This window comes from Pagrus pagrus (assembly GCF_965226575.1).
Source record: "Pagrus pagrus genome assembly, chromosome: 21".
NCBI lineage: Eukaryota > Metazoa > Chordata > Actinopteri > Spariformes > Sparidae > Pagrus > Pagrus pagrus.
The window spans coordinates 3,055,659-3,077,955 of NC_140208.1; the positions used below are offsets into that span (position 1 = coordinate 3,055,659).

A 22,297-nucleotide genomic window follows, 5' to 3' on the forward strand; every position below is an offset into this window, starting at 1 on the left:
TCGTATTCATACTCGTCAAACGCGTTCAGTGAGACCACTCCCACGAGGATACAAAGGTTGTACTGAAGGATAAAGGTGATCACTCAGAGCAACTTTGTATTGATTTGCAGTGACCCTTCCCTCTGCGGGGATAAGTGGCCTCAAACCAGAGCCAGCAAAATGCCCCCGACAGCACAACCAAGCCGCCGTTTAACTTTCAACAATCGTGTCTGTAAACGGCCAATTAAATATGAGCGATCCTTAATGTAAAGTATGCAAACCCTGCACACACAGTCAATAAACATTCATTACTGGCAAAGTGTGAAGTATATCTACTGAGTCCAGTATGTTTTGGTCACCTGAGCATGACTACAGTTAGCAAAGCAATGGCCTGGTCAATGATAATGCTGACAGTCAGTGAGTCTGTTTGTGTGTATATACAGTTTATGTGTGTGTGTGTGTGTGTGCTGTGCCACTTTATTCAGTGCCAGACAGGATGGATGGGAACAGAGGAACATTGCTTGTCATTGCTGGATGACTGAGCCCTTTCAGCCCCCTCCCCCTGAATGCAAAGATCAAACCACAGATGGTAGTCAGCGCTGTGTGATGGAGGTCGAGGATGTTACAGCGGGCTGGGCCAGTGGGCCGTGGGTTATGTGTGTGTGTGTGTTGTGTGTTGTGTGTTGTGTGTTTCCTTTTTTTCTTTTTTAACTTGTTTTCACCCCGGGTTTGGAATCTGTCAACTCAGGACAAATGGTGGCATTTCGTGGGGTAAAAACTGGCCGCGTGCCAGGCAGCATCGTTATCAACAACAGGGCTGGTTGAGTTTTTAGAGGACACAAGCAGGACTCTGTCTGTGCCCGCAACAATATGGAGCAGGTCCTTTTGATGCCCCTTATTTGCAGCAGCATCCTGTCATTTCCGAAGTGGAATTTACACTCTTGCCCTCTTGTTTCTACGAATTTCAGCCCCACAATGAAAAGTTATTAACTCGTCAGTAATTGTTTTCTGGGCCATTTAGGCGATGTGCAACTCGTTCCGTTGAGCCTATTTTTCCTCATATGTATAATGAATTAAGATGAATCACATTAAGGTCGGGCAGCAATTTAGCTGAATCCATCGTTTATTTTCAGATTTTTGCTTGATGCAGCGCTGAGCTCCGATAAATGCCTCGGTTAAATTCTCCCCCTCTTTAGCGCTCTTCAGTGGTCTGGAACAAGGCCCCGCAGTGTTCAATTCCAGCACTCGAAATATAGAAAATTACCCGTTGCCAATCTGGACTGGGCTTTCCCCCGCTCTATTTGTTTGTTCATCTTGAAAAGAGGGACAGGGGAGTGAGGTTAAGAGACTCCGGTTTGCCAGGCATCTCGGGCTGTGGGCGGACAACTGTGCAAATCCACCAGAAGCATACAGATCCTGAAAGCAAGAAGGAGTAAAACAATAGACTTTGCTGGATGAAGGGAGTAGGACAACAGCAGATTAAGAGGGCAACAAGAGTCAGGGGAGAGGGAGATGATGGGAGTTTCTCTGCTGAGTGATGGCCAACAGGGATCTCTGTCAAAACAGCAGATATCAGTGCTGCCTCGTTCAATCCCCTCCTCCTCCACGCACCGCTATCCATCAGCTTAAGCAGAGGAGAGCGCAGAGCTCGCCACTGGAAGGCAGAGCGCTGGTGGTAGTGGGGTCAGACAGAGGAGTCCAACCTCGTCACGAGGCCTCAACCCCACAGTCAGTCATTGCTGACCCGGGCCCACCCCTGCAGCCATTGTTATCCCTGAATCTCATCTCCAAGGCCGACCTCGGGGAGGTGAAAGAGACGGCGGTTAACGGACTGCAGTGTGAGTTTGATGTATGAGCTCGCGCCGAGGATTGACGTGGGAGAGATGGCGAATAGCAGGTTCCTTCAGACGCAGCGGGAGTCTGCAAGTCTGAACTGTCAGATGTCTTTTTATTTTTTTTGTTTGTCTTTTATGGAGTTGTCACGTCTCGCCAGTTGGGTCAAAAAGCCCCAGAGTAGAAAATGCGGGTGTGTTTCGTCTGCTCGGGGCACGCTTCTTGTTTCTGACGGCGACATTTCAAACCCCTTAATGTCACGTTTGAAGGGAAGCCAAAGACAGAAGGTTTGGATATTTTATTCCCCTTTCTGGCTTGAGGGGTTTTATACCATACACTCTTTGGCTTGTTTTAATTCCTCTTGCCCACTGGCTAGACAGCAGTATTAACTGGAGATAGATCCACTTTATCACTTACCCAGCCTACAGTTAAAACACCAGATAATATTTCCTCCCATATACTTTAGTTGGGTCCTGACAATTCATTATTTATGATCTATTCCAAATTACATTATCTTTCACCAGGCTTCAATTACACCCTTCCCCGAGGCTGGGAAAATGACTCACGGTCTGTGCAAAAAGACTGTACAAGAGACTGAGAGAGAGAAGCTGATCATTTGTGTGCGCTCACATCCACCACACTGAAGTGGAACCTAATTTTTTCCAATTTCCAGACATCTGATCTGACAAGTTAATTGATTGGACATAACGAATTAAATATCTGCGCAGTGATGCAAAAATATTCAGCAAATTGTGATCATTATTGATGATACTGGAGAGAGGAGGAGGATGATAACACACTATAATCAACCAGAATCAGCTGATTATGTGGTATAGCGGCTATAATTAGGAGCTGAGGGGACTGGTAAGCTGTCATCACCGAGGGGAAGTAAAATATTGTAATGTTAAATTTATAAATCCGCGAGGGGAAGAGGATCATGAAAAATGCGGAGTCATTTGCTGGAGACACAGCTTCTTTGGAGGGAAATCAATTGTATTTATTGTCTGTTGGTCTTTGAATTTATGGGATGTCATCTTTTTAATGCTCTTATATTCCTTTTTGTTTGTTTTTATTTATATTGACTGTTTTATCTTGAGTCTTTTGTCTTGTTTTAAACTTAATTCTTAATCGAGTCATGCTTGGCTTGACTGTTTGTTGCCTTTCGGCCCTCATGAGTATCCCTCTTTTTGTTCGTTTGTGAAAGCAGGTTGCACTCTGACTTTTAAAGTGCTAGATAAATAAAGTTATGTATGTATTTGTTGATTTATTTCATTAATTTACTTCCAGTAGGTAAATGAAAATACCTGACAAGATGTCCAATATCAGGAATTAATGGACGAAATGAAGGCCGGTGTGGAGGACGGTTGCCTGAGTGGAGTCCATTGATTCCTGATAATGTCCTGGTAATAACACGGTCGCCTGCCAAAGAGAGGAAAAAGATCATTAATTCATGTATTCATGTGTGTTTCGATCAAAATCTAAAGTTTTCACAAGCGCCAACTCTGTTTGCCCTCGGGTTTGACTAATAGCTGGAACAATCATTACGATCCATCTGAATTATATGCAAAGAAAACGTTCACTACTCCAGCTGATAGGACGAACATATAATTTGACGTTGTGTGTGACGATAAGACTAGCTAGTTAGCAATGTCATTGTCCCCAAATCTATATAATTTGGGGATAATCTATATCGTTTGTGTTCAGAGGGACTATACTCCTAATCTATTAACATTTTCAAATCAGAGTGGTGATCAGACACTTTGCTGCTTGAGTAGCTCTAAGGTTTCCATATATCAGGATCTAATTGACACCCTGCAGCCAATCAGAGCTGAACGTTCACCCAGACCAATGGTTTAAGTGGCCGTAATGCACATACAGTATAAACTGGCTTGTTTACAGCCAACAGTGAGCCAACTACTGGAACTGGAACGTCCCAGGTTTTGTTCCCGAGGCAAGAAAAGGCTAAATCCAAACACCAACAATTGTAGTCACACAAATCCCCTAAAATCCAGCCTTACAATTAATCTTGTCCAGCAGCATGTCTTGTGAGTTTTACCAGATTTGTCCAAACTGCGACGAAAACTCAAATCATCTCTTCGATATTTCTGTTTTGCAGCTGCTTTTCAGGAACACCATTTCCCACAAGCCTGAGACGGCTTGACAGACTGAGGCAGCGAGCGATGACAATGGATTCAGTCTACCCAGACGTGGCTACACAACAGCACATCTACTTACCCGCCTTTTTAAAAAGACAATTAAAGGATAAACAAGGATAATGTGAATGCTGCTAAACATCATGGGAGCTGTAGTTTGTTTTAAATGCTGCTAAATTAGCCATTAAAGAGAGTTAAATTCACAAAGAGTGCTTCAATAATCACTCATTTTTCTTGTTAGGATGTGCACAGCGATCTCCCAGGAACACGTTTTCTCTTTGAGTGCGATGATTACGTGACGGAGAAACAGAATGAAGGGATGCCCATTACGAGCCGCACTCACATCGCTTTCGCTTGTAATTCAGTCTGACATATTTGACTAGAATTTGATCTTGAGTTGAATTTATAATGACGTTCTGCCGGTTCCTACAACACTTGTCAACACAGATTGGAGGGTTTTTTGTCCGTAGGGGGTTCAAGAGGTTAAAATCGTGGGTTTCATTTTGAATGTGAGATTCTACGTGATTTCAATACATCTAGTTGTTCAGATTTCTTATGGCTCATAATTACATCCCCCTGAACGGATCAGAGCGGTGCAGCTGTACCCTCCACAATCCTTTTCTCCCTTTAGTATCTAATAGTGTACTATTAGCCATCTTAGAGAGAGGATGGGAGTTGACAGAGACAGAACGAGAGGGAATTAGAGGAGCGGGAAAAATCAGAGAGGGAGCGGGAGCATGTTTAACATGACATCTAAGTATCTAATTACTCTCTGTGGCTATGTTAGCCTCCCAGACCAGGCTGCCGCTTTCACACATACACCAGCCCTGGGTCTCTGGGCCTGCTCCGACTGTCCCCCTTGTGCCTCCTGTGAGCTCATAGCACTTTTTAAGTGAGTACATGCGAATCACAACTTTTAAAAATGGAAGCTGCGTCATGGAGAGCGAGAAGAAGAGAAGATGACAACTGCTGTCCAGTTAGAAAGGTTTCCACCCTGGTTAACAGAGGCATTGTGTCTTTCGTGAACGTGTTGCGTTAAAGGTCACGGAGCAAGATGTCATGTATGTAGAGTAAATATTAATAAACCCGGCTAAACTGTCTGTTTGCATGTTCTCCTGGAATTTATACTCCGCTGACACACAACGCCGCTCTCCAGCCTCAGAAGACACAATATAAATATTTGACTTCATGCAATTGGTATCACCGTCGGAGTGTTCCTCAAAGAGCGCTCCCGTCGTCTCCACCGGATCCTTTTTGTTGGGCTTATTTTTGGAGAATGATAAATGAAGGAGAACGATAACCTCGTGCACGGCTGTGTTTGAAGACGTGCCGCGGCATGTACGCCGATGATTGCGGCGGAGGGCGGCGTCTGCCGGGACAGAGTTCAACAAAGGGAATCGTTAATACACAGCTGACAATTTTATGGATGTGCAGGCTGATGTCTTCCCATATACTCATGTATAATTCACTCCCCTCTTTAACTTTTTATCAAGTCGAAAGAGCGGCATATTGTCCATTGTCATCAACTTTTTCCTGGCTCGGTCCTTACTGTTCTTTTTCTTTTTAATGATTGAAGAAAAAAAAAAACTGAGGGCAAATCTGAAAACAGAAAAGTGCCTCCAAGACAATGCTACTCCATTCTACCCAGAATGCCCACAGTGGTTAATGTTGGTGACTGCGAGGTTTTTGTGATTTCATGCTGTGTCCACTTTTCTCAGTCATCACACTGTTTCCAGTTCCTTTCAGCCTGCCTGCTGTTTGTCAGGGTCAGATTAGATAGAGGGGATGTTGGGTGAACATTGGGAAAAAAAGAAAATAAAAAATGGTAGCCATGGGTGCTGGATGTTTGGTCGTTCTGTCGGTCTGATTCCTACATTTCTTTAAAGGGGAGCCTGACCCGCTTTTGCTTTTGCTTTTTAGCTTTACGTCTATTACACATGCAGTATAAGACACTGAAGCAGGGTTGTTGACCGTGTTTAAAACCATATGATCGTGTCCTTTCGTTGGTGGTTGGTTGGTTGGTCAGCAGGATTACACGGAAACTGCTGAACAGATTTCCACAAAACTTGGATGGAGGATGGGTCTCTTAACTTTTGGTGCAGATCTTGGGGACAGATATTGGATATGATATTGATATTGGATTAGGCTCGATTGAACCGAAGGCCACTGTTGGGGCCCTGGCGGAGGTATGCACTCTACGGAGTGCCGCTCTAGTTATACATTTGGAAGTATCAAAAGCAACAAAGCTGTAAATAAAAAAGAACTAGATCTACAATCTCTACGTGCTGCTTCATACGTGAGATTACTACACTATTATGTGTTGCTGTGTGTTTAGAGACAGGAGTTTTTTTTGTGTGTTATTGTGTTTTTCCACTTATAAACAGCAAAATTCAATATAATTCAGTAATTACAAGAAGAACAATCAACAAAGCGAGCAGAAACAGGTCGATCAAAAGACAAACGGCAGAAAGTAGGAGGTCCTTCAACAGAGACAAGAGGGGTAAGGGTTTCTGTATGTACATGAAAAAATTAGACCAGACTTCATAAAGCTTCTCTTGGTAGTCAATATTAAGGGTTGATTAACGATTCAAAGAGGCAATGTCTGTTATCAACATAACAAAACAGGCTTTGTTGGACTTCAATCCTTTGCTGCTTTCTGGTGCTTCAAAATCCTTGAAGCACCGTTAACGCCTGCCGGTGAAAGTCAAAGTTGTTGGTGCACAGCTTGCTGATTCAAGCATTGGTTTATTCAACCACCCTCCAATAGTGTTGAAACAAATGAACAATCTCACAATAGATGAAGAACAGTACCTGTTTCTTTTCAACACTCCCCGTTGACTGACTTTTGTATGAGCACTGTGTGGAAGTGGTTAATTACAAAAAGGAAACAGAAATCCTTTTTTCTGTGTGCCTGGGACTTTTATTTCTTCTCGCTGTGGCATTGAAAGATATATCGAGTATTGTTTCTCTCTACTAGAACTGTACCAGCGTTTAAAAGTCTGGTGTTGTGACAACCGTACATCCAAGAAGGGCCCGAGCCGCCTGCTTTATGTCAGCATAGCTTAGGTGCAATCCTTAACCCGTGTGCGCTGCATGTCAGCACCCTCCTTCTCTCTAGCTTTGTCTCTCTGGCTTTGGTCGTGACATTTCATGCCTGTCACAGCCGCCGTCTCAGAGGTAAAGCGGCGTAGAGGTGTAACTGTTAGCATAGTCGCCAGCAGAGTCTATTAAAGGCAAAGTGCCGTAATTCTTCCTTTCATGCCGAGGGCCTGCCTTCACTTTCAATGACACGCACGGTGATATGTGGAGAAAACCCAGCAGCATGTGGCGGCATCCGATTTACCACTTTAGGGTTGAGGTGCCCAATATAGAGGCTTCTAATTTTCCAGTCTGCTGCGTAGGATGCACTGTTTCAAGTTGTGTGATGGGATGTTGTGTAGTGCCCCTTTTTTTTTCATATACATTTATAATTCTACTTGTTCATGTTCGACTCTGTTGGTTGTAGCTTCACAAGCGCTCCGCATAGCTCCGAGCTACGTTTGTGTATTGTGGCGGCGGCGTCTTGAAGGCGCCGCAGCAACTTCAAAACTCTGCACACTGCACACACAATTAGTCAACACTCCCTCTCCACGGCCTTCTGTCTATGATTGATTCATGCAGAGATGAATTGCTACATCACACCTTTATCCCCCCCCTCCTCTCCATTACTCCCATCACTGCAGCAATGAAAGGAGGAGTGTGTGCACAATATGGCCCCCGTGTAACTGCGCTGCACACGAGTCCTCAAGCATTCTGTCAGAAATGTCCAAAAGCCCCAAGTGCAAACAAAGAAGCTCCTCTGGATGTTTATTATGTATAGGGTTCTTTCCCCCCACATATACCAGAGATTATATCCTTCGGGGGGGAGCGGAGTGAGCGAGATGGATTGTAGGAGTGTGCATATTTGCAGACCGGAGGAGGCGGCTTTTTTTCTGACGTTTCAGCTAGATGCACTGCCTTCATGGGATTGCATTACAATCCCTTTTGCCCCGGTGTTGTTTTTCTCTTCACGTTATTGCATCAGTGAAGGTAATACAGAGTTTGGGTTAAGAATGACCTGGACTGAAACATTTCACCCCAGGATATAATACATCTCTTTGGCCTTTATGCACCTTCCAAGACCGACTCTCACATAGAAAGACACTAACTTGTTTATGTTTTACACTTTTATTGCATGCTGCCGAGGCTGCTGTTGTTGTGGGTGGCGTAATTGAGTCTGGGACTCCCGTTGAGAGGGAGGAGTGCAAGTGCGGCTGGAAACCATCACAGTTTTTGGTAAACATTTCGACTGTATGTCTTTAGAAATCCAGGAGTGCTTAACATAAGATCCCTGTCATCATCTCGGTATGTGATAGCAGCACAAAAGTGCTGTGTTTCCCTTTTTTTTTTGCACGACATGAAAAGCATAAGATTTCAGCGGTGTGTTCGCAGAGACGAGTTTCGCCTTTTTCTCCAATTACGCTTTCAACTCAGCCAGTGTGGCTTATCATGTGAAAGAGAGCCGGTTGCCTTTTCCCTGTGTGTGAGCAATGCCTAATCTGTGCTTTTCTCTCCTCCTTTACAAGCACTTTTTATGCAAATTATATGTCTATTTACTGTGTGGCTGCTAGGGAGCGTTTTTCTAATTCTCCATTTCGCTTATAATGCAGCGCACACTCGGATTCTCACGTGGGTATGAAAGGTAGAGGAGTAACACGTGAAAAGGGAAGGGAGTTCTCATTTCCTAGGGGTGGTGCCAGCAGGTGGGTGAGTAATAGCAGGAAGTGTGTGGGAAGAAAAGGGAAGGCGCTGCACCAGGTTGCGGTTCCTCTGGGATTGTGTTGCATGTGTGGCTCAAGGTTTTTTATGCTGTTTGTTGTATTTCAATCTGGCTGTAAAATACGACTTAAAGCAGGGCGCTCGGTGTGTATTTTTTTTTTTGCATGCCTGCCCGCACGGCACATTTACTTTGTCGGTGTTAAGTCACTCCAGAAAAGTTAAGAGCCTAGAAGCTCATAAATACTTGCACCTGAGATCAGATCAGCCAATTCTGAACACACACTCACACTCACACTCACACACACACACACAAAGGCACTGCCTGCTCTTTGTCATATTAACACCTGGATCCCAGCAGAGCCACAGATCTCGGTGAAAAATCCCTCTTCTGGCTCACAGTATCACATTCTGTCTGCTAGTTTCACCGCTGAGCCGTCAGCAGGCGCAGCCAGCCTCTGAGTAAGATCTTCCTCAGCGCCGAATTATTAGCTTATCTGATTGAGTGCTGCCGGACAAGACAGACAATCAATTGAAAACCAATTCTGTTTTTCTTTTCCCACCGCCCCTTGTTTGTCTGCGTTTCACACCTCAGATGGAAACACTTAGGAGGGCGAGGAAGTAAGAAAAGAATAGCATGCAAGTGTTTCTGTAATTGGCTCCTAATTAAATTGTGTGTGCGTCTGAGCAGCGAGTGTGTCCAAAGTATTTGCATATGGCGCTAAATCAAAGATGAGGTGAGCAAAGAGAGCGAGAATAAAAAATCATTAAAGTACGGTCGGACCTAAAAGAAGAGATGGAAGCCTATTAATAGTTAATCAACCTTCTCTTATCTTTTAATCAAGTCGATAAGAGGCAGAAAATGAATTAAGAAAAAAGAAGGGGGGGGGGGATCAGTGTAATGAGAATCGTCTCTTGTGGTTTGCCTGTTAGCACAAAAGTATGTATTGCTCAGGCTGAGGGGAGATTATTCTCTCATGGTTTTGATGATAGATGGCATCCTCAAAATGCTCTTGTACTATGACACTGCGGTAAATGCAGGATAGATAGCGGTGAGAAAGATTAATTTAGAAGCTAATTTTCAACTTGTAATTACTGTGTATCCGTCCACATATTCCTCACCAGATAAACCTCGGGGTCTCGCCCGCACCCGATGTAGTGCAACGTCCCCGGGGCCATTTCAGATTCATCATCTTGCTAAAGCTCTCTGCAACACTGAGTATTTACACTGCACATCTAGTAGCAAGCCACAGCTGAGCTAAACCCTGCTCCCACTGCCAGAGGCAAAAGCTGAAATCCAAAAGGCTCGTAGCTTTTCCCTCCTCCGAGCCAACCTGAGAATCACAGGTGAGATAAAAACTGAAAAAAAGACTTCTTTAGGATTGTTCTGTCCTGTCTCTGGCTGTCCTGTGTGTCTCACAGAATGCAAATATCTCTAATTTTGCCCTTTCTCCATTTGCTTTAACTGACAGCTGGCATTTTGCACCATGTGTCGAAGTGTTTTATAACCAACCCAAACCTTCTCTTGGAAAAGGTTAAAAATGCATTTAAGAACCAACTACGTTCACTTTTTTGACACATTTTTATATTTCCTAACAATATATTCAACCCAAGCTGACATTCTATACAAGCGTCTGGAGAATATCTGATCAAAACATCGAGTCGGATCACAGGTCCGCGCTGCACTCTAACATCCATACGAGACCAAACTCCCGTCAGTCAGACGTAGATTCTGGCTCGGGCAAATTACATTCTGACTTATAGTATTTAGCATCTAATGAATGAAGGTGAAAGCTCTCGCTCTCGGCAGCACAAGGCTCCCAGCCATGAATTTACATCCATTACTTTAAAGATGTTTTTTTTATTCCCAAACGGTCTGAGTGAGGTTTTCTTTTAACCGCTGACAGAACAAGATCACTAAACATTGGTGGGTTTTTTTCTTCTCGTATAGCTGCAGTTTGCATCGTCACATTTCCAAGCATGGAGTATCAAACGGCCCCCACAGCTGAGCACTACCCCTCCGGTTTGCGTGTTCACAGCCGTTTTTGCAATGATCCCTGAAATGTGGGAGCGTTAAGAGGGTCCTCAAACACAAATGGAAATTGGATTGAGCCCTGGTGTTTTCTTTTCCTCCTCACTTCGTCTCCTCGTCCTCCCCTCTCCTCTTCATTTCCACTTATCTTCACTTTGCCATCCAGCCTTGTAGCACGCCAGCCATTTAATCAGAGTGATTATCTTACCAGCAGACGCTGAAATATTTATGCCTTCTGACCACAACCTGGCATTTAACAAGCGCGGAAATGGACCTGATCTCGGATGCACACACGAGCTTACGCAACACGACTCTCGGGTTTAATGCACGGAGACAAGCCCAGAGTGGCGACGGTTACAGCTGGTAACCACATCTGACCACAGCGGGGTTTCTGCATGTGCGTATGTGTGTGTCAGTGAGTGTTTATTTGAGATTTGTTGGGAAAAGGGGAGCTGAGGCTCAGAAACTCGGTCATAATCAGCTCCGTCAGCAGGGTGTCAGTCTGCGCAGTGATTGGTCAGCATTTAGTGAGGAGGCCTCGAGGTGAGAGGTTGAGGTTCCTGGCAGGAGGCTGACTTCCTGGATGCCGGGTTCACCTGTATAACTCGCACCTGATGGACAAAGTCATACGGTGCATTCACTCACTTTACAGTCAGCTCTGTTTGTGCAGTGCAGAGCCCAGAGATCTCAAATTGATAAAGACAATACAGACTTTGGCTTTAAAGAGGAGCGTTAATAACATCCTTTCAAATCACTCGGGGACCTCGTGACTGATGGAGACTCGGATTACATTGGACGAGTTGTACAAGGCCATTGTCGGGTGAACTTGTCCTTTGAATACAGAGGTAATGGCACATGCTTTCAGACAATCTCTCCTTGAAGGCATCCATTTCATTCTGCTGCACTCTGTAGTTCACATTAGAAGTTACAGATAGATCTGTGAAAAGAATGGGAAGAGAAAAAAAAAAGCCAGAGAGAGAAGCTCAAAACCCGGCTCCTTTCTCACCTCTGCACAACCGGCCAATCACGGCCAAAAAGTGGATGTGAATGTCTTTTGGAAAGTTGGAGAAAAGGTCGAACACAGCCTCCTACTCTGAAGTTAGAAGTTATGCTTTTCAAACGATACCAGACTTTTTAACTTGATGCGAGCAGAAGAAACGATTAATCAATACCGACGTGTTGTTTTGTTCCCAGTTGCAACAATGAAGTGCGCGCACATCTCACCGGCTTCTTTACGTTGTAACAGCACCTGAGCGCCGTCACATCGTCCATCATGTGTTTAAATTATCCAGCTTCTGTTTTAAAGAAGTGAGAATTTGCATTTGGCAAAAAAACAGGCACTTCTGGATCCAGTCTGCTCCGAGTCTCAACTCTACAGAAACACTAATTAAAAGGTTCCCCAAAAGGCACAAGAGTGCTGTCAGGTATAGATTCATCCGGAGGTACAGTTGGTGCTCTGGCCAATCACAGTCATCTATAATGTTAGCGAGTAGAAACCACTTTCTTGTCGCTATTAAAAGAGACAGACAGAATAAAGGGGAAACTCCCATGACACAACAATCTCCGCCCAGCACTCAGGACTACTTCCTGACCGTCCAATTTCCTGTCGGCCTCACCGAGACCGGTAAAAATGTGTGTGCGTATGTGCAGGCTTGTGTTCTTGTGCTTGCACGCCTTTGTCTGTGCTCAAGTGCGTGGTTTGCCAGCTTTTTCTCTAATTTCCTCTCTACCTGTGCCAGGCTGAATTGCTTCCTGTGCGTGATTGATTCACACTTAATCTGGACACCTTCTTTTTTCTTCTCTGGCTCTTTCTCTGTCTCTCCATCTCGATCTTGTCCCGCCCTTGTGTACACACTTGATCGTTAAAAAAAACAAAATGCAAAATATGATATGATAAGGGGGGCCGAGGCACCAGCACCTCAACTCACAAACTGTGTTATTACAGGAAGAAATGAACCAAAAGCTCTAATGACTGTATTCAGTTCAGCAAAAATGAGTCATCAATGGGTCAGAATGAAACTCTGCACCATTAGTCAGGTAGTTTTGTCTCTGATCTGTGCACACGCTCTGACATTAATTGCACCCATCAGTTATTTGCCGAAGCACTCATTTATGAAACGGCTCTGTTGTCTCCAAAAATGTATCAAGGCTATTTTTTTTAACCAAGTAAAGTAAAACGTTTCTTTCGCATACTTTGTACGAACGTGTCAGCGTCGGCTAAGAGGAGACTGAAAAGCAAACCAGACACCGGTGAAACTTTACTTGCGTAACAGAAATGAAGAACAGTTTCACTTTTTGACATCAAATTGCCTTTTCTAACACATATTTCCTTTTGTCATGGCAGCGGCGAGATAAATAGGGTAATAATCAAAGTGATATTAGTATCTAAAGGAATTGAATGAAATTGAAATTTCCATTCACCAAGTTTGTTTTTCAAGCTCGAGTTAAGTTCATGTGCTGAATAAGAAAATGCTCTGAGGTTTATTACGTGCGTTTTTTAGTTATTCCTCGGTACATTTTCTCTTGTCGGCGGGCGTCACGACTGCACAGAGTGTTCCAGAGGACCTTAAACTGCTGCAGGATTCAGTCACTGACAGTAAAAGAGCCCAAAGTCAGTTGAAAGGGCTGCACTATTTCAAAGATATTAGACTCCTGCCCTGAAACCCAGGGATTCAGGTAGCTGCTAAACTACAGCTCCAGACAGGTTTCCCTTCAGAAAACTTTCATTACTGTCCTCCGTTTCATTCTGATTATTCCGTTCTGTCCCCATTTCTCCTTCCCTGTCTGCAAGATGTCTGTCCCTCCATCTGTCCAGTCCTGTCCTGTCTGTCTGTCTCTTTCTCCTGCTTTAGTTGCTGGGCAGCCAGAAGTGCTAGCCCCCTCTACCCTCTCTCGCTAGCAGAGCCGGTCTCAGAGGATTTCTAAAAGCCGGCTGCGAACAGTATGAGGGATGTGTTGCTTGCCGTCGCTGTCACCGAGGCACAGGTTGAAAGGTTTGCAAAAAAGACACGGCAAAGAGTCCGGACTCTGCGGGGAGCCGGTGACATCAGAGGAAGCTATTCACCCCTCCCTGCTCCTGTGTTGGCCGTCTCATCTCTGCCTCTGTCACTCCCTTCTTCCCAGCGGCCTTTGAGCCTACCCTTTTTAACCGGCGCTGGCGTTCGGCTGCTGACCTATAAAATGTGGAGCCTGTCAACATCTGTTGAAAGACACGCCGAGTGATGGTGATGATGGGATTTACACACTATTAATGATTTGGAAAGTGTCCGGGCAGGGAGGGAGGAGGGGAGGGAGAGGTGCGAGGCAGATTGGTTAATGGATGATGCATGGATGTGGTCCAAATGTTAATGTGCCATTTTAGGACCAAAGAAAAGGTCCGTGAATGAAAAGGGAGATAGAAATAGTTTCAGTGGTCCAACTTGGGAAACGTGTACAGTACGTGAACTTTTGCTTTCTAGTCATCGTGGTGTTGGATGGTTGAAGATACCCAATTCTTGTCCTCAAACCGGATCGGTCAGGATCTGATGTTGATGTTTTGTGATTTTTCTACACATCCAATAGACTCGGTCTTCATAAATCCTGAACATCTGAAAAATTCATCAGAGCTGTCTTAAAACATTTATTTCAGAACCACTAAAAGTTGATTTCGGTTTCCTCTGGAGAGTTTCTTCTGTCCCGTCAACGTTATGACTACAGGTTTTAGTGTTTGCCGTTGAAATAATAGGATATTTGCTGCAGTGACATTACTGCACACATGGAAATGTTTAAAATCACTGAAAGCGGCCTCTCTGATCATTAAAGTAAAGAAAGGGTTAGGTCTATTACATTAAATATACACTCTCTTTTGGCTCTGTTTTTGGTCACCACCACTGGAAATGTCCGGCTCTCTCTCCTTAACGTTCCAGTTTGTTCTCCAGCTAATTGCGAACCACGTCAGTCGCTGTTTGGTGCAGAGCAGCTAGTGAACAGCCGCCTGCTACAGCTGAAAACACGGCTAAAGGCCAAGCTCGAACTCATGCATGAAAAACCTGGAGGGAAGCTGAAGATTTAGGTGTTAATTCTGTGCAGCATTATTGTCACATTGTCCTAAATGCTCATATCAGTGGTGACATAAACAGCTGAAGGCCCAAAGACAAAAGGGTGTTGCGGAGACACGATGTATCCATTTCTTTCCCTTTGTCTCTCATCTGCTCTGCCTCTCATTCTCTATAAAATCACGAGAGAGTGAAGGCTTAAATTGGATGTGATGTCAAGAGCGTGATGTCAAGACACTGCACACGCTGAGTGAAAGGTGTGAATGCACATCATGACACCGCGACAAATGTTTTTTTTTTCAAGTGGAACAGTGAAGTTTGCCCCATTTTCTTTGCAAAAGAGGTGGCGCTTTCTCACGACAACTGTGTGGAGAGTCTTGTGCGTTCATGTGTTAGGTGACTAAACGTGTGTGTGTGTGTATGCATGTGTGAAGGTGAGTAAGCCTTCTCGCATGTGTGTGCGACTGTGTGAACATGTCTTTATGTATGAGAGTGTGAGGACTCCATATGTTCTCTGTCTTTGAGAAAATCCATGTTATACATCTCCCGTGTGTCTGCACTCCATTAGTGTTCATGTGTGTAAATGTATTCGTGGGTGAGGTATGTTGCTGCATTCGTCTCCGAACGTGTGTGTGCTGCTCTTTTACCTTGAGAAAGTAAAAAGCCGCTCTCACCTCCTGGTCAGCCAAGTAAGGCGGAGATGCCGTCGCGGCGGAGCGACATGGCCATTTTTCACCTGACTCCCAACGTATTACCTCATTTCCCCTGGTGCAGACGGCCCCCCTCCCCCCGCTGGCCTCCCCGCTCTGACCTCCAGACCTAACCCGCAAAACTCCCTGCCATCCGCCTCCATCCCTCCCTTCCAAGCTCTTTATCCGCCCCCTTTTCTCCACCCTCGATCCATCTGGGGCCGGCCGCTGATGGATGGCCCCTCAGGAGAGGGTTGCAGGAAGGGTCAGCTCTGCTTTCTGGAACTTTTTTCAGAGGTACAGCGCGGCGATGGCGAGAGATGAATTGAGGCGAGATTGGCACGGATTTGATGAAAGAGAGAAGTGAAGGGAAAACATGTTGGGGGGCAAAGGAAGTACTGAAGAAAATACTGAAAATTGTCAGTCTGTACAAACAATTCCTCCCCAGTGTTGCGCCTGCAGTCCTCGCCTCCTCCTTCTATCTCTTTTTATCACCTGTGTCTTTCCTAGCCCCATTCTGCCTGTGTTGTCTGCTGTCAGTAAAATCGACTAGGGACTGCTGTGTATTCTGGTACATGTTGGTATGGTTGCTAGAGTGTGCTCACTAAGTATTTGTTTGGGCTGTCAAGGTGTCTCCTGAGTGCCTGCTTGCCTTCTGTTGAATATTTATCACTTATTTAATGCCATTGCACCCCCAAGAGAGTTGGACTCTCGCTTCTAATGCCTCCCACCCTCCTCCTCTCTGTTATTCCCTCTCTTCCTTTTTCTACACACACCTACTGCCTTTTTCATGTTGTTCTGCGTGTTGCTCAGCATGCTGTATTTTCTGGTGTACTCCACCTCCGCCATACTTTCTCTACGACGGACTTAAACACCGGCTCACACGTGTATTTACACGTGCGCATCCGAGCCAACCCCTGAAAGTGCGTCATAACCGTGGTTATTCCCAAATCTAAAAGCCATACGCCCTTCCTTTAACATCATCGTGAGACCGTTGCTAGAAAGATCAGTCAAGAAACGAAAGCTAGTGCGAGATGTCGAGGGAGAACGTTTATCTATACCTGGAAGGAGAAATGAAAAAAGAGTTGTAAAGAGTGAAACTTGGTTGATGAAATAGTCCCCGGCGTGTTTGCCTCCTCTCCCTTCAGTCCTACTATTTATTCTCATCACTCACAAACCTGGGAGAGGTAGAAGAAAGGGAGATCGGTGCGTCGGAAGAGATAAAATCTTCCTTTAAAGTGCGACTCATTGCAAAAGGGGTTCAATTTCACACACAGGTACTGCGCTTCGGTAAGATCTGTGTTTCCCACTGAAAATGCCACCTGACAGAACGCGTTACGGACAATAAGAAAGCGAGGAAAGACGAGGGGAGAAAGTTGGATGGAGAATATAGGTAAGAGTGTAAACAGAGAGCTTGTGGGAAATTTCATTCAGTGGAAGAGCGATCGAGGCGGCAGGAGTTGGCACTGGCAGAGAAAACAATGGAGCTGTGTGAGGCTTTCTCCTTTATTGCAGTTCTAACACGACACTCACCAACATATTACTCTTTCCCTTTCTTCTCACTCGGCCTCTCTTTCAGCGGTCACTTGTGCCCGTCTCGAATGCTTTGTTTTCTGAGATCAAGGGCCTCATATCCATCAGAAAAATCACATGTTTCTGTTGTTACATCATTCTGTCCACACTGCATTCGCTGTGTGGAGAGAGGCATACTTCTGATGCTCGGTCATAGCCTTAAATAAGAAAACATGGCGGGGCCCAGCTGCTGATATCTGGAACGAGGACGGCCAACAGAGCTGCTGGAAAACAGGCAGCACAAGCAGACGTAGAATAACACGGGCACAATAACTCCAATTCACACATATTAGCACATGTTCCTGAGCCGGGGCTGAACAATGCATCCTTTTTCTATCAAAATAGCAAAAAGGAAATGTGATGAAGCCACAACATCCTTTGAACTACAAATTGGATTATTAGCAAAGGCGTAAAGGGTCAATGTTGAGTTGGTTAGACTTGATTTCACAGCTTACAATGACAAATACACACAAAAATGAGTCTCTGTATGCCAGTAACTGCACTATTAATGCTCCAGCAAAGATGTTTTTTATTGAGAAAGAAGCACTAACATGTTGTTTTCAATGGAAAAGATACAGACCGGGCTGTCACTTTTCTGAGTGGTGTATTTGGCTTACAAGCTAGCTCGCTACAAAGCCAGGGTTAATTACTGGTCCGAATATGCAAGTTAAACTTTTCGAGATGTTGCATGTAAGATTTGGAAACCTGCTGAATTCGTCCTGGAAACATTATCGGGGCAGCATATCATCAGGAAGTGTAGTATAGTTACTTCTGTCGTTTGACAAAGAAGGTACTTGGCTAACATTAACACTGTCGCTAACGCTGTACCATACAGCTTCACCCCTTTACTCGTCATCCTGTTTAGTTTTGTGTGAGCAAAAAATGCCCCAATTCTTCAGTGCAGAGCTGTCAACAATAATACATTTTGTCGGTGAGTAATCTAAACCTACAATTCACCAAATCACCAAACCACAAATGCATCAAACCACAATTGAATCCCCTAATTTTTATTTGAATAAAGTGTGTATTTATTCTAAAACTAGCTCAGTTACATTGTTAGTTACACGAACCCTGAATGGTCTGAATGCATCTTGTTTAATACAATGTAGAAGACAAATACAGGCCTGGAGAACGCTTAAGTAACCACAGTATTAATTGAAATTGTGTATCTTCAGCCTTACCGTGCATGAGCACACTAAAATGGGATCTGTAATGTGCGCTCGCACACACACATCACCCCCTACCGTGTCGCCGCCGCACACCCGGCCCTCCTGCAATCTAAAGTTCTCTAATTCCCACCGGCTCTATTAGAAGTCAGGACAGTAGCGCTGTCCCCCATCTTGAAGCCATTTTGTCAGGAAATGGTATAATTCCCTCATCTGGATCCAATTACAGCCAGGCGGACTGCTATTCCTGTGATGCCTGTACAGTGTAATTAAGGGGCTTTGTGTCTCTCAGCCAGCCACAAGTCAGCTTTCTTTCTCTCACTATACCTCCCTGTCCTCTATCGCATTTCTCTCCTCGCTTAACCCCCCGCGCCACTTCTCTCGAATTCTCACTCACATGGCCGCCGGCGAATGTATACGCTATCCACACCGCCGCGTACACATTCATACAGTCATGCATGTCTCTATCAGTCCCGTAGAGTGCGGTGAAGTCTCACCCAGAGTGTTCTGCTCGGCCTGAAAAAGTGTTAGTTTAAAATAAAAATGACCCAGAATGGACTACATCTATAAAGATCCACACTGGTTCTGACTGTACTGGACATGTTCCCTTCACCACACACTAACCTACTTCCTTGGAGGACAAATTTATGGCAACATAAAGTTTGAATGTGCAGTTTATGCAATCCGGGCATAAGTCTGTTTACCTACAGCAATGCAGGACATTGTTCACTACAGAGAAGAGCAACTTGATCTCCACCCTCCATGGTTAAAGGTCCAATTTGTAAGACAGTTGATTTTTGAGGATTTGCTCGTACAGGCAAAGTAAATTTCTGTCCTGCTTTTGGAATTAAACTTTCTGAGATGGAGGAAACTATGACATTAGTTTTGTCGTGCAGCCTCCAAGTAGTCACTAAATCACTAAACATCTAGTACTTTTCTTTTGTAGAGGTCAAATGAGTTTTGCTTGGCCACTTTCTGATGTGTCCGGGCACAAAGGGTTTTAGTGGCAGCATACTTGCACATTTGCTCCTGAAAGAGGACAGTCGGTTGCCGCAAGAGGTCGCTTATCCAGGGAAGCTAAACACAGGCCGATTTAAAGGTATATTGTACAATTTTCGCATAAAATGTCAAATAGCAACTAGACTTCATCTTTCCATTCCCATTTCGTCTGCTCACCAGTCGCTTCCTTCCATGGAAACATCTGATGATACGTCAGAGACTCAGGTCTTTAAAACTTTAAAAAGTTGCCTCGTCTGTGAACATTTCTGAGTCAACAACTCCCATGGTCCCACGCTACTTCATGACATCGTCAAACATCTTTTGTTTATATTGTTTTGATTTTGAGACAGAAATTACACAGTGTGTGTTTCAACAAATGTTTCTCAGGAGAGTTTTGAAGCATAATCACAAACTCTTAAAGGTCACAAACCAGAGAGATGTGGTGCTTTTTCTTTAATTGTAGCTTAAAATGTATAATCAGGGCGATTGTTTCAGGATGTGTGAATGGCACACATGACTCTGATTTCCAGGGTGCATTTTTTTAACTTTATCCCACATCAGGTCTTTGCCAAAGCACTTTAAGAGGCAGCCAGTTCAGATAAAACAAAACGTCATGGAATCTCATTAAAATACCTCACTGGCTAGACCTCCCCCGCCACTTCAGCTCCGAGAGTGGAAAGATCTGCTTTGTGCAACAGGGAGGACCGGATGGCATCACTCCCGAGGCTCGTGTGTTGTTGGAGGGTGGGCGGGTGGTGGGCGGTGCGGTGGTCTTTTTATGGACGTGACACACGTGCGTTCCAGGAGCCCAAACATGGACGCGAACGGTGGACGTCCCAGATAAACACACACACACAAACTGTACACACCGCTCTGCATACACAAACAAACACACACACACACAGACTGACACACAAGCTGAGTACACACACACACACACACACACACACGCTCAGTTCTGCCTGCACTGTGATCTTGAAACCCTGAGTCCGTGTCATTGGAAAATCAATATGCCTTGCTTTTTCATCCAATTAATTAGTGACTGGTGGATGGAGCTGTATGTGTGTGTGTATCTAAGGGTATGTGTGTAAAGTATGTGTGTGAAAATATCTATCTATCTATCTATCTATCTATCTATCTATCTATCTATCTATCTATCTCTATCTAGTTCCCTTGTTGCCATGTTTTCACACTTACATTAGCATTAATCTGGCATGTATTTACTTTCAGCAATACAAACATGCTGTATTATAATCCTGTGAGCTGCCGGACAGCTTGCGATGATGTCACTAATACCTCTTCAAGCCATCGGCCCTCAAACGACTCTGTGACAAAACAATAGTGTTGTCGTATAACCAGATTAGCCCGAAAGCCCTGTGTCCTGCAGGCACCACTGCTGGCACCTCCTCTGGAGGATGAGTGTAATCCTTCAGGCCTTTATACACCTGCTCGCTGACAACAACAATGCAACCATATGTAACGAAACACTGTGCTCGGCGACACGGAGACGATGCACGACAACGCCACAGCACAACAGTGACACGCAACATACTGTAACATATGACAGCCGAACACAACGCAGCGCAGCGACGTACAAAAACAACATCATATGAAAATCGATGCAATCCTCTGAAATAACACAAAAGAGAATCCACTGTTCAGAGGTGTTTCTAATGTTCTTCTCCCGTCGTGCATGTAAATGAAAGGACATGAGATCTGAAACACCTCTCGATACTAGAGAGACGCTCAGAGGAGCGCATAGCAAGGCCAAGGCCCAGCAGTCTCCTTTTGATCAATCAAGCCTGATCCAGTATCAAACTAGAAAAGCACTGCATACATTTACTCATAACTGCTTAACCGCTATCAATCACCCGGTCAAGGATTCACATCAAATCCTATTTTAAGATGTTAAAGAAAGTGAGAAAAAAAAATTCCTGGATCCTTCCCTTTTATCCGGATCCACGGCAGAAGTTAACGGAGGCCTGTTCCAGGTCGCGATCCATCTTCCACCCGAGTTTTGTGGAAATCGCTCCAGCAGTTTTTGTGTAATCCTGCTGAGAAATGATGCACTTTAAATGAAAGTACTGTGGCTTGAAACAACAGTATATTGGCCTAAGCGTGAAAAAGGGTAACTCTGGGAGTACTCTGGCTCAAACTTGGAGCGAAAAAAGTGGCGTTAAAGAAATCTGTCGTTCCGATCTCTACCGACCCTTGAGGCCCTCTATCCTGTCTCCGGCATATATCGAAGATAAGCAAAGGTCAGCTTTCAGGCTGGAGGGGGACTTACAGTGTATAAAACCATGGCACGGATTCACAATTCATGAAATTTTTAGCTCAATGAATACAGTATGACCTGAGCATAAAGAAATCTCTGGTCGGTGTTACCAGTGTTCAGATGCTGGATGGGAATCGATGTTAAGCCCTCAGTGATGGAGGGATTATTGGTTATGAGGTGCTCTCTAAGGTCAGCGTGTGTCAGCGCGGGGTTGTCCAGCTGATGTCAACACAGATAGCTTCAGGGGCAAAGGGAAAGGAAAGGTCACGATACGAAGAATATATAGTAATGATTGACTGAGAGACCGCAGCAGCTGCAGTTTTACTGAGTTACTGAGATTAGTGTCAGTTCCTCTTCAGTTATCTTTCAGTTCCTTCTCAGGAAGGAGACTGCTTGCAGGTTTGTTTCATTTAAAGTGTATATATAGAGTATATTTTATATATTTCACATTTAAATACACAAGTTATGAGTCACTTTAATTGTACCGATCTTTAAGGTGTACTTTTATGGTCAGGTTTTGCTACTGATCAAAGCTGAAGCAAAGAGACCGTGTGATGTGCGTGTCAAAATTCATGCTTCCTCTCTGAGTCATAACTCAGTCACATCTGAGCATAACGACGTGACTCAATGCTGCAAATAAACATCCGTAAATCCCTTTCAGAATCCTGGAAAAATGACTTGCCAGAACTTGCATAAAAAACACCACATTTTTAAGTTCTCTGCAGGTTGAGAGCCGTCCCGTGATAGCTGTCCATACATGCATGGGTTTAT

General features: G+C 44.5%; 2 protein-coding genes across 6 annotated transcripts in view; one reads left to right on the plus strand and one right to left on the minus strand.

Annotated features, from left to right (window-relative positions):
- rpl38 (ribosomal protein L38) overlaps positions 1-4,014 on the minus strand; it is a 362,866-nt gene extending 358,852 nt beyond the window's left edge. The window contains exon 1 of the mRNA XM_084341905.1: positions 4,005-4,014. The gene's annotated coding sequence lies outside the window, so the exon portion shown is untranslated. The remainder of the gene's footprint in view (positions 1-4,004) is intronic.
- sdk2b (sidekick cell adhesion molecule 2b) overlaps positions 1-22,297 on the plus strand; it is a 276,603-nt gene that overhangs the window by 92,761 nt on the left and 161,545 nt on the right. The gene's annotated exons all lie outside the window — the stretch shown is intronic.